The following is an 11,118-nucleotide window of genomic DNA, read 5'->3' as shown; positions in this document are numbered from 1 at the left end:
TTTTTCTTTAACACCTTGTTTACAATGCATTAAATCAATCAAAGTAACTTTAGGACTTGGATACATGACATGCAAGCTGTTCCATCCACTTACCATCAGTGTATCAAGTTCCTGCATAATGGTGTAGAAATCACAATCCCTTTGCATATTGTCATAATATAAGTCATCAACCAGAGACTACCATTCCCAACAATAGAGAAGCCATCTCCTCCACCTCATACATAAGTCTAGCCTCTCTTTCTAGTTCAAACACCACTATACCCAAGAAAGAGAAGCTCAATATGAAAATAACAGAAGAAGGTCCTGGAGAGTACAATCTAAGCCAACTCTTTTGTGTTGGACAAATGCCCACTTCTCCTAGAACACATGGAAAACCTCAATAGGTACTTCAATCACCACTAGTCAAACCAGCATGTACTTTGACACCTTTTATCCTTGGAAAGAGTCAAGAAGAGGAAACCAGAGATGAGGACTTAGCAGAATGGATCTATAAAGATCTTATCACCACAAACATCACACAAGCTAAGCTTCCCACAAATCAATATGCAAAGGATGGGTTATGATGGTCAGAGTGCTTTGGGACCTTGCAAGCAAAGATGACATGAGCCTTTGCAACCGGAATTAAAGACTAAGGATAACACAAGACTAGGCTTTCAAAAGGAGATTCTGCCTAAGCTCTGATTCAAAGGGAAACCCAACAAACCTCTATATCAACCTACTACAAAGAGGCCACCTTTGATCATATCAGAAGCACTGCACACCATCACAACTGTCCCACTAAGGCTAAAAATCCTGACAAGATCATCCCCAACACCCATCATTCTACCAATCAAACCAGCAACCCTATCAGCAATAGCAATAACATCAAAAGCACCATTACTAGCAGCAACTATATCCGAATTCCCAGTAGTATCAACAACATTGGCAATTCTAGTAGAAGTAGTAGAGTCAGTAACACCGATGCTCCCTATATTGGATTCACTAATCGCCATAATCCTTCCTCCAGCACTGATCATTTCATCCACAATGGTACATCAGTCGATCACACCTGCAGTGTTTAACTTAAAAGATATCCCAATATGTTATAGCAATCGGATACTGGAAAGTGACTCAAAGATGAACTCACATGAGTGGGAGTTTGATTTAGTACATCTGAATACTTCAGATGAGGAAGACACATCACCCCTTCCACCTCACAAAGCCATCCCTGTTTATGGAGAAGCGCAAATAAAAACCTCTTGGGTTCCTAAACTGGAAACATCTTCCACAGACCCTACATCACATCCTATGCTTGATTCTGATAGGGAGAGTACCATCAATGACCTTGACCACAATGTCTTAACCCTCATTGACACATCTAACAAACTTAACCTAATCGATGAGGTAATGCCTATTATCCATCCTGAACTCATTGAATGGAACCAACCTAATCCCCCATGTCTTGACCATTTCCAAAATGATGAGGCAATCATTGACTTTTTGGAACTATGGGATAACATACCAAGAGGGGATCACAAAGCTAGATTCGCCATAGAACTTAATAGCGCAACATACTTTGGGGTGGATGCCAAACCTTTCAGCTGCAAATATATAACAATAAAACATGGATCTTCCAGTGAAAACCACACTGTGGCACTGTTTGATCCCACAAAAGTAAAAAGAAAGAGCATATCCAATGGTGAAAACTTCTTTGAGGTGCTAGATGATGAAAGGTTTGACATTCTCCCTTCTAGTACACAATAGGAATGATCAACAATTCTCATCGATGAAACCAAAAAATACAACGTGGGGACTCTTGAAACTCCTCACCACATACATCTGGCATCTCTTTTAACTCCAAAGGAATGGGCTAAGTTTGTAGAATTCTTCCAGAAGTGCCAGATTAACTTTGCATGGTCATATGTAGACATGCATCACCTCACCATTGTAGAAGCTTTGCAAGACGCATCCTCTGATTGCAATACTAGTCAAAGTAGAACTTAAGAAACTCCTAGATATTGGTTTTATTAGACCAATTGATTATGTAGATTGGATATCCAATATTGTGCCAGTTGGCAAACTAGATGGGGGCATCTATATTTGTACTGACTTCAGAGATCTGAACAAAGCATGTCCTAAAGATGACTTCCCCCTACCAAACATCAACATAATCATAGACCTAACAGCAAGACATGCCATGATTTCACTCATGGATGGCTTTTTAGGGTACAATCAGATAAAGATCACACCAGAGGATCAACATAAGATGACCTTCACATGTCCATGGGGCACATACTGCTAGAATGTCATGCCTTTTGGTCTAAAGAATGCAAGAGCAACCTATCAACGAGCAATGACCACTATCTTCCATGATATGATGCATACTATAATGGAAGATTATGTTGATGACTTACTGGCAAAATCACTCACAAGAGAAAGTCATCTGGACATATTAAAGAAAATCTTTGATAGACTGGAACAATATCATGTGTGACTCAACCCAAAGAAATGTGTCTTTGGGGTAACCTCGGGGAAGCTTCTAGGATACATTGTCTCATGAAAAGGCATTGAGGTTGATCCTGCAAAGGTCAAAGCAATCATGGACATGCCACCACCAAAGAACATTAGTCAGCTAAGGACATTACAAGGGTGACTAAAATCCATCCAAAGATTCATTACACAACTACCAGATAAGTGTCACCCCTTAACACACCTATTACACAAGAACATCCGATTTCAATGCGATACCAGATGCCAGCAAGCATTCCAAATGCTTAAAGACTATCTCATGAATACACCATTGTTGGTCCCACCAGATCCAAGTAGGCCTTTACTACTCTATATATCAGCAATAAATACAACATTGGGTGTACTATTGGCACAACACAATGTAGAAGGGAAAGAGTGTGTTGTTTACTACATCTCTTGTACATTGGTTTGCTATGAACTTAATTACACACCTATTGAGCAAGCTTGCCTAGCAGTAATCTTGGTAGCCACTAAATTGAGGCACTATCTATTAACACACAAGGTATAGCTCATTGCAAAGATTGATCCACTCAAGTACTTACTTAGTAAAGCCGCATTGAATGGCCGCTTGGCCAAATGGGTGATGATTCTAAGTGAATTTGACATTGAGTATGTTGATCATAAGGCTATCAAAGGGAAAGTTTTTATAGATCAGTTGGCTGATGCACCACTCATAGGCGATCATCCTCTCATTTCCAATTTTTGAGATGAAGAGATATTTATGATCACAACAACACAACCATGGAAACTATACTTTGATGGTTCATACACTAGACATGGCTCGGGGGCAGGCATTTTGTTTATCACACCTGAAGGTGACAACATCTCGAAGTCTTACAAGCTCACATTTCCATGTACAAACAACATAGCCAAATATGAGGCCTTGATCACAAGACTCAGACTATCTCTACAATGGAAGTTACAAGAACTACAAGTATATGGCAACTCCCAACTAGTCATTCGATAAGCAACTGATGAATATCAGACAAAGGATGAAAAACTCATGCCATACAAACAAATGGTGGACACATTAAACTCATCATTCACTACTATCACCTTTGAACAGATACCCAAAAATTAGAATTGAGCTGTTGACACTATGGCTACTATTGCATCTCTCCTAGATCTTCCACAAAATTCAACATGCTACAAGTTTTTGGTAGAACAACTTTGGATTCCTGCTTATGATATCCCCGAATCTGAGATGATATTTCACCTTATCGATTTCGAATCCCCATGGTATGGTGAGTTCTACACCTACCTCTACAATCACACACTTCCTCCTAACCAATTGAATAACCAATGTAAAACTTTCATTCGCCAAACCACTCGATATACCATTATTGCTGAAACCCTATACCGATGCAGTCTTGATGGTACTCTCCTTCGATGGTCTGGAATAGGATGAGATAACAAAGGCCTTGGAAGAGGTACATGAATGAATTTGTGGAACGCATGCAAGTGGTTCATCACTAGCCAAGAAACTCATGCGCACTAGATACTATTGGCCATCCATGGACAAAGACTCCTACTACTTTGTCAAAAAGTACAAGAAATGCCAAGTTCATGGAGACCTGATGCATGCACCAGCACAGGAATTGCAACCAATCACAACACCATGGCCTTTTTGTCAATGGGGCCTTGACCTTGTGGGTAAAATCCATCCATCTTCATCCAATGGCCACAAATTCATTATTACTGCCACCAAGTACTTCACAAAGTGGATCAAAGTTGTTCCACTTACCCAAGTCACTAGCAAGCAGATCACCTGATTCGTCCTTAATTACATCATCTGCTAGTATGGTGTACCCATGTCCATCATCATAGATAATGGTCTTCCTTTCAAAAATTAGGATGTCCATGAACTCTGTGAGAAATTTCACATCCAACATTGCTTTTCCACTCCCTATTACCCACAAGGAAATGGTTAGGCTGAAGCATCAAACAAGAAGATATTAAGAATCCTCAAGAAAATAGTCAATGATGCCAGTCATGATTGGCATGTTCAATTGAATCTAGTACTATGGGCATATCAAACTAGCATTTGAACCCCTAAAGGTGCAACTCCCTACTCACTAGTCTATGGCAAAGGAGCTATCTTACCTATCGAGGTTGAGATACCATCTCTACAGGTTTGCTTGCACATTCTCATCGATGATGAAGCATGCATAGTATCCTGTCTCCAAGACTTAGAGCTACTTGATGAGAAACGACAAGCTACATACAATCACCTCAAGGCCTATTAGTAGCGTATGAGCAGAAGCTATAATCATCAAGTTAGACCTCACACATTTGAGGTAGGTGATCTTGTTCTTTGAGAGAATCCTTATAACCAACCAGACCAAGAACATCAGGGGAAGTCTGAATCAAACTAGTTGGGTCCATATGTTATCACTGCTGTATTTGAGTTCGAGGCATATCAGTTGGCTACTTCTAAAGGAGAACAACTAGCAAATCCGATCAACAACATGCACCTCAAATGGTTTTATACATAAGCTGCATAGAGCATTAGGCTCCCATACATACTGACAAAAACACCAAAAAACATTCAGATAAATATCCTGAAGAAAATACAAAAAAAAAAAAAGAAATCAAAATAGTAAAGAGAAAAATCATGCATCCAAACGGTGAACAAACCACTCCGGTGACACCTTGGGTAAGTGCAATGGTGAAAACCTAGCAAACAAGCACCACTCGTAAAGGCTATGGCTCCATTGTCTTTCAGACTTGTTTCGATCACATTCACTACATTCACTCATCCATCCATCCAAACCACTCATCCATCCATCCAAACCATGGCTCGTTATTGATTTGCAATTAAGGATAGTACTTCATGCATCCCGCTTTTTTAGAGTCATGCCTAAAACTGGGGGCAATACCCTTAACCTATTTGATGGAAGTGGATTCTGCATTACTTGTGATTCATTGATTCTTTGTTCAAAACTATCTCACAAAATCCAAAAACATTCAAAACTATCTCACAAAATCCAAAAACAGTCAAAACTATCACACAAAATCAAAAAACATTGGAAAACTATCTCACAAAATACCAAATACATTGGAAAACAATCATCAAAATCCAAAAACATTGGAAAACTATCTCACAAAATCCAAAAACATTTCAAAAACATCAAACAACCAAAAACATGGCAACACCTTGTACGTAAGTTTTTCAAAGAAAATACCAAACAAACATTATGAATAATCAAATGATGACCACTTATCACATCGACCAAACAATCAACATCGATGCAAAAATTGTCTTCACAAGGATACATCCTTCCTTACCAAACAAAGACAAGCTCACGTTTTCTTTGACAAGAAATTTCTATTTAAAGCTATCAAGTACTTGGTTCAATTTTTGGGTTATTTATTTATATCAGGTTCCTACACTACTTCGAGATATCCACAAGTGATTAATAGTAGCTAAGATGGTTCCTGCAACATTGTTTGTATGTCTTCTGCAAATTATTTCGATGAAGTTTTGGGGCATGTACTAATGGTGTCTACATGGGAAGCTCACTAAGTTACGTGATCTTATGCAAAAATATAGTCATAGATCACTATGGCTTGCTGACTACAATGTATACCTCAACCATATGAGCATGAACCATTATCGAGGATCCACATTCTTTATTCTTTATATATGTTGTTTGCTTAAAGGTACAATGCTCCATCTTTGGTTCCTACTACCTCATCCATGCTCGATAATGATTTATCTCTTACTATGGTATGAACTTGTCTCAGGATATGATCGGCAAAAGATCAAGGAGGACGTTCCAAGTCATGCATGAAAGGAGATAATCCTTGTCTTTTCTATAAGCAATACTTAGGTCAACTTGATCCATTATATCAAGTTGCTTGTATTAACTTGCTATATCAAAATCTATGAAAGGAATACCCAGGTCATCTTGAATCATTATGTCAAGTTTCTTGTATTTTCTTACAACAATTCAAAAGCTCAATGATGAAAAATAAAGCACTATGGATCGTCATTCCATCTCATCTATATATATTGCATTCAGTTGCATTCCATCCATCCATACATTCATAATAGCTGCATATCATGCATACATAGTAATGACAATGGATACTCTATTTTCCTCTTCTTTCATAGGAATGCATCATAGGTCCACCATTTCTTCTATCTAACATTGAACCCCACCCTCACCCTCCCCATCTTGGTAATCAGTGTCACATACCCTACATCATCTCCCATCAACTCAATCAAGCCAATTACTCTGTCTACACAGGCACATTGACTCACACACACCTAGATTATCAACAAATACTCTGATCAAGTATCTTTAGGTCTCAATAGGTAATTGATTATGGCAAACCTAGACTACAACAGGCATTTATCATAATGACCTAGTCTCAACGAGGCTTCTATGATTCACCATAACCATCCATCACACACACACACACTATCAATTAATCAACCACTCAAACATAATCCAATAGACAATTACATCAATTGTCTAAGTCTCAATGATTATTTTGCTTCAGATACCTTGACTTCATCAGGCAATTACATCATTTGTCTAAGTCACAACATGTCACTTTGATTCACTTACTCAGACTTTATCCTATCCAAGCGAATGACTGACATCAGCTGTCATGCTTTGACTCGACTGGGGCAGTTTAACCAATTGCACCAGATTGTCCAACCATTTTGATCAATTGTATAGCATCAATCAAAAACACAACACCACATTTGCACCATATCTCCTGCATAACCTATGGGTACTCACTAGCTTGCCATTTCTCCATATTTACTCTATTTTCTTCCATTCTTTCACTGTTATTGCTAATTTCTTCTATTCTACCTCCCCTCCACTTCTCGTTCTTTTTCGAGAGATCACCCAATTTTTCAAAAAAAATTAGCCCATCTCTCAAGGGGGAATACCACCCACTAAATTAACATTTATGGGGTATATTTCTTTGCACCTATTTTTCTTTCTTCGAAACGACGTGATAAAATTGCATCGTCTCAACAAGGGGCAAATGTAGTCACATAAATCTGTCCACTTAATTAAATGAATATTTAGTATTTATTTGATTATTTAACCATCAATCAATAATTAATTCATCTTAACCCTCTACTCCTATTAATTAAATAAATTATTCAGTTTATTTGATTTAATTCACTTAACCAAGTTCAGACCATTAATTAAATAAATAAATCATATTTGTTAAATTAAATCTTCTCACACATTTAAATAAATCAATATTTATTTAAAACCCCCAAAATCCCATCTCTCACATTTAAATAAATTAACATTTATTTATATCACCTTTATCCTCCACCCACTTGCATTTTCCTACAAATGCAAGTTGCACAACTATTTTAAATAGATTATTTATTTAAAATCCTATTTATCCTCACCCACTTGAAACTTTTAATGGTTTCCCTTAAAGTCTTCAAATTTAATGGCTTCCCTTAAAGTCTTCTTAAGACTTTAATGTTTTCCCTTAAATTATTCAAACTTAATGGCTTCCTTCTAGAGTCTTCTTAAGCCTTTTAAGGTTTCCCTTAAAGTCTTCAAGCATTTAATGCTTTATCTTTCTTTTTCTCATTTAAATAAATTAATATTTATTTGAAATGCAAATTACACTATTTAATTGAAATAAATATTTTTATTTTAATTGAAAATCCCAAAATTCCTCCCACTTGCATTCTCCTACAAAATCCACTTGCATGCCTAAATCCCTTCTAGATTCTTCTAACTCCTTCTAATTAGCCTAATTCACCCCCTAAATATTGTCACATTCCTAAGCAACTTGGAGTCACTTCTCAAAGCCCTCAAAGTCTTTGAAAGGCATTTAAGACATTAAGTCTTCAAATGGTTAACCTCTAAAGTCTTCCAAACCATTAAAGGCTCTTACATAACCATTTATGGTTAACTCACCTTTTACCTCTGGTTAGAGACTTTCCTCTAACTTAACCATCTTTTTGATTCATGAGTCTCTTCAAAGCATTTATTTCTTTGACTAAGGTAACCATTTAACCCTTGCACATTCATTTATCCCTTGGATAAAAGGGATATCCATTAACCTAACCCTAACCCAACCCCCTAGGGTAACCATCATGTCCCCTCAAGCATTTAATGCTCCTTATCTCTCCTTTCAAGTCTCCTCATGGTGACACTTGTCAACATGGGATTGGGTTGAAATACTCACATGGATTGAATATCTTTCAATCCTAACCCTTTTTAAGATTGCTCAATCTTAACCCTTCATTTCCCCATTTCTTCTATCAATAGAACCCTTCTCCTCAAGCAAAGAAGGAAGCATTAGAGTATTGTTGTTATACTAGTATTAGCATAGAGTTTTTTCATAGCATCACTATCTACACTTGCATAGCATTGCTTATCATATTCAACCACCTTGAATCTTCATATGGCATCCATGGCTAGTGCTAAAAGCTAAGAGCTACACTCATGTGGAAATTGGAGAGGAGAAGAACAAGGGAGGAGCAACTATGAACATCTAAAAATGGAAGAAGATGAAAGGATTTCTGCTTTTATGGAAAGATTAAATGAAATTGTTTTGGGTATCAAATGTTGTGGACGAACCTTGAGTGAGGATGAGATTATTTCAAAAATCTTAAGATGTTTTCCACTGGCATATAAAATGAAGGTTACTGCTATAAATGAGTTGAGAACAATGCCTAATACATCAGTAACTAGGGATACATTGATTGGAAAACTTTCAACATTTGAAATTGAGGAGTTTGGTCCTATTGCTACTATAAAAACTGATTTGGCCTTTAAAGCATCAATATCATCTACTCCATCATTTGACAAATCAGTCTGGAGAGCCTTTTATGCAAGAGAACTTGAAGAAACCAGGAAGGAGAATGAAGAGCTTGAAGAACTTGAAGCACTATTTGCAAGAAAAATGCCAAAAGGTCCAATTGGAAGTAAGTATGAAGGTAAAGCACCCTTTAAATGTTTTAACTGCAATAAGATTGGTCATATGGCTTCAAGATGTCCTGATAGACATGCTAGACTAAGAGAAGAAGCTAGAAGAACATACAAGCCTAATCCTGAATATCAAAGATATAGATTTAAGAAGAACAAAGATAAATCTTGTTACATAGCTGATGAAGGTGTGACTGATGATTCTGATGAGGATCCAATAGACAATGGAGGGGTTTTTGTTGCTATAACAGAAGATCAACCGACACCTATTTCTCAATTGGTAGAACAAGCCCTAGCAGCTAAAGTTGAATCAAAGGATGAATGGATTATTGACTCAGGATGCTCACATCATATGACTGGAGACAAAGGTAAATTCTTGAACTTTCAAGAATACAATGGAGGTTTAGTAAGATTTGGAGATGACAAAGCCTATTCAATCAAAGGTAAGGGTTCAATATCTCTTGATGGTAAACATAACACTGACAATGTCTACTATGTTGAAGGATTAAAACATAATATTTTAAGTGTTAGTCAATGAGTTGAGAAAGGTTTTCAGTTACAATTTAAAAATGGAAAATGCAAAATCATGAATAAAACTAGTTTGGAAATTGCAACCGGTAATCAAACTAGAGGTAATATCTTTCATTTGAATAACAGTGAAAAGGCATGCTTAATTACACATATAGATGAAAGTTGGTTATGGCATAAGAGACTATGTCATGTAAATTTTGATTGCATGGTAAAAATTAGTACTTCTAAGGCAGTTAGAGATCTACCTAAAATTGTGAAACTTGAGAATACAATTTGCAGGGAATGTCAATTTGGAAAACAAGTTAGAGCTAGTTTCAAAAGTATTGCAGAAAAATCCAATAATGCTCTTGATTTAATTCACACTGATTTATGTGGTCCAGCTAGAACTAAAAGCTTACAAGGTGATAGATATTTCATGCTAATTATTGATGATTACTCTAGAATGTGTTGGGTTACTTTTCTCAGAGAAAAATCAGAAGCACTTGGGAAGTTCAAACTATTCAAAGCAATGGTTGAAAATGAAACCGATAAGAAAATCAAATGTTTAAGATCAGATCAAGGAGGAGAATTCACATCTAAAGATTTTAATACATTCTGTGAAGTGAATGGAATCAAAAGACAGTTATAAGCACCTCGGACACCACAATAGAATGGAGTTGTTGAAAGGAAAAATAGAACTATCTTGGATGCAGCAAGAAGTATGTTATCAGAAGAAAATCTACCACATGTGTACTAGATAGAGGCAGTAAGCACTACTGTCTATACATTCAACAAAGTTCACATCAAAGGTGAAACCGGTAAGACCCCTCATGAACTATGGTTTGGTAATACTCCTACTCTTAAGTATTTCAGAATTTTGTGGAAGTAAATATATTAGAAGAGATGAGTATATTGGCAAGTTTGATCCTAGAAGTGATGAAGGAATATTTCTTGGTTATTCATCTAAGACTAAAGCTTATAGATGTTTTAATAAAAGACTACAAAAAATTGTTGAGAGTACAAATGTAAAAATTGATGAACAATTCAGAGGAACTTCAAGATATATAGACTCTGAACTGGAAATAGAAATTATGACAAATGAACCTACAATAAATCCACCAGTACATAATGAAGATCCAGTTACTTCGGTATCATCAGAGGATTCCACAATAAT

Source organism: Cryptomeria japonica, chromosome 6, assembly GCF_030272615.1.
Source record: "Cryptomeria japonica chromosome 6, Sugi_1.0, whole genome shotgun sequence".
Lineage (NCBI taxonomy): Eukaryota > Viridiplantae > Streptophyta > Pinopsida > Cupressales > Cupressaceae > Cryptomeria > Cryptomeria japonica.
The sequence above is the reverse complement of the archived record's forward strand: the minus strand, read 5'-3'. Positions refer to the sequence as shown.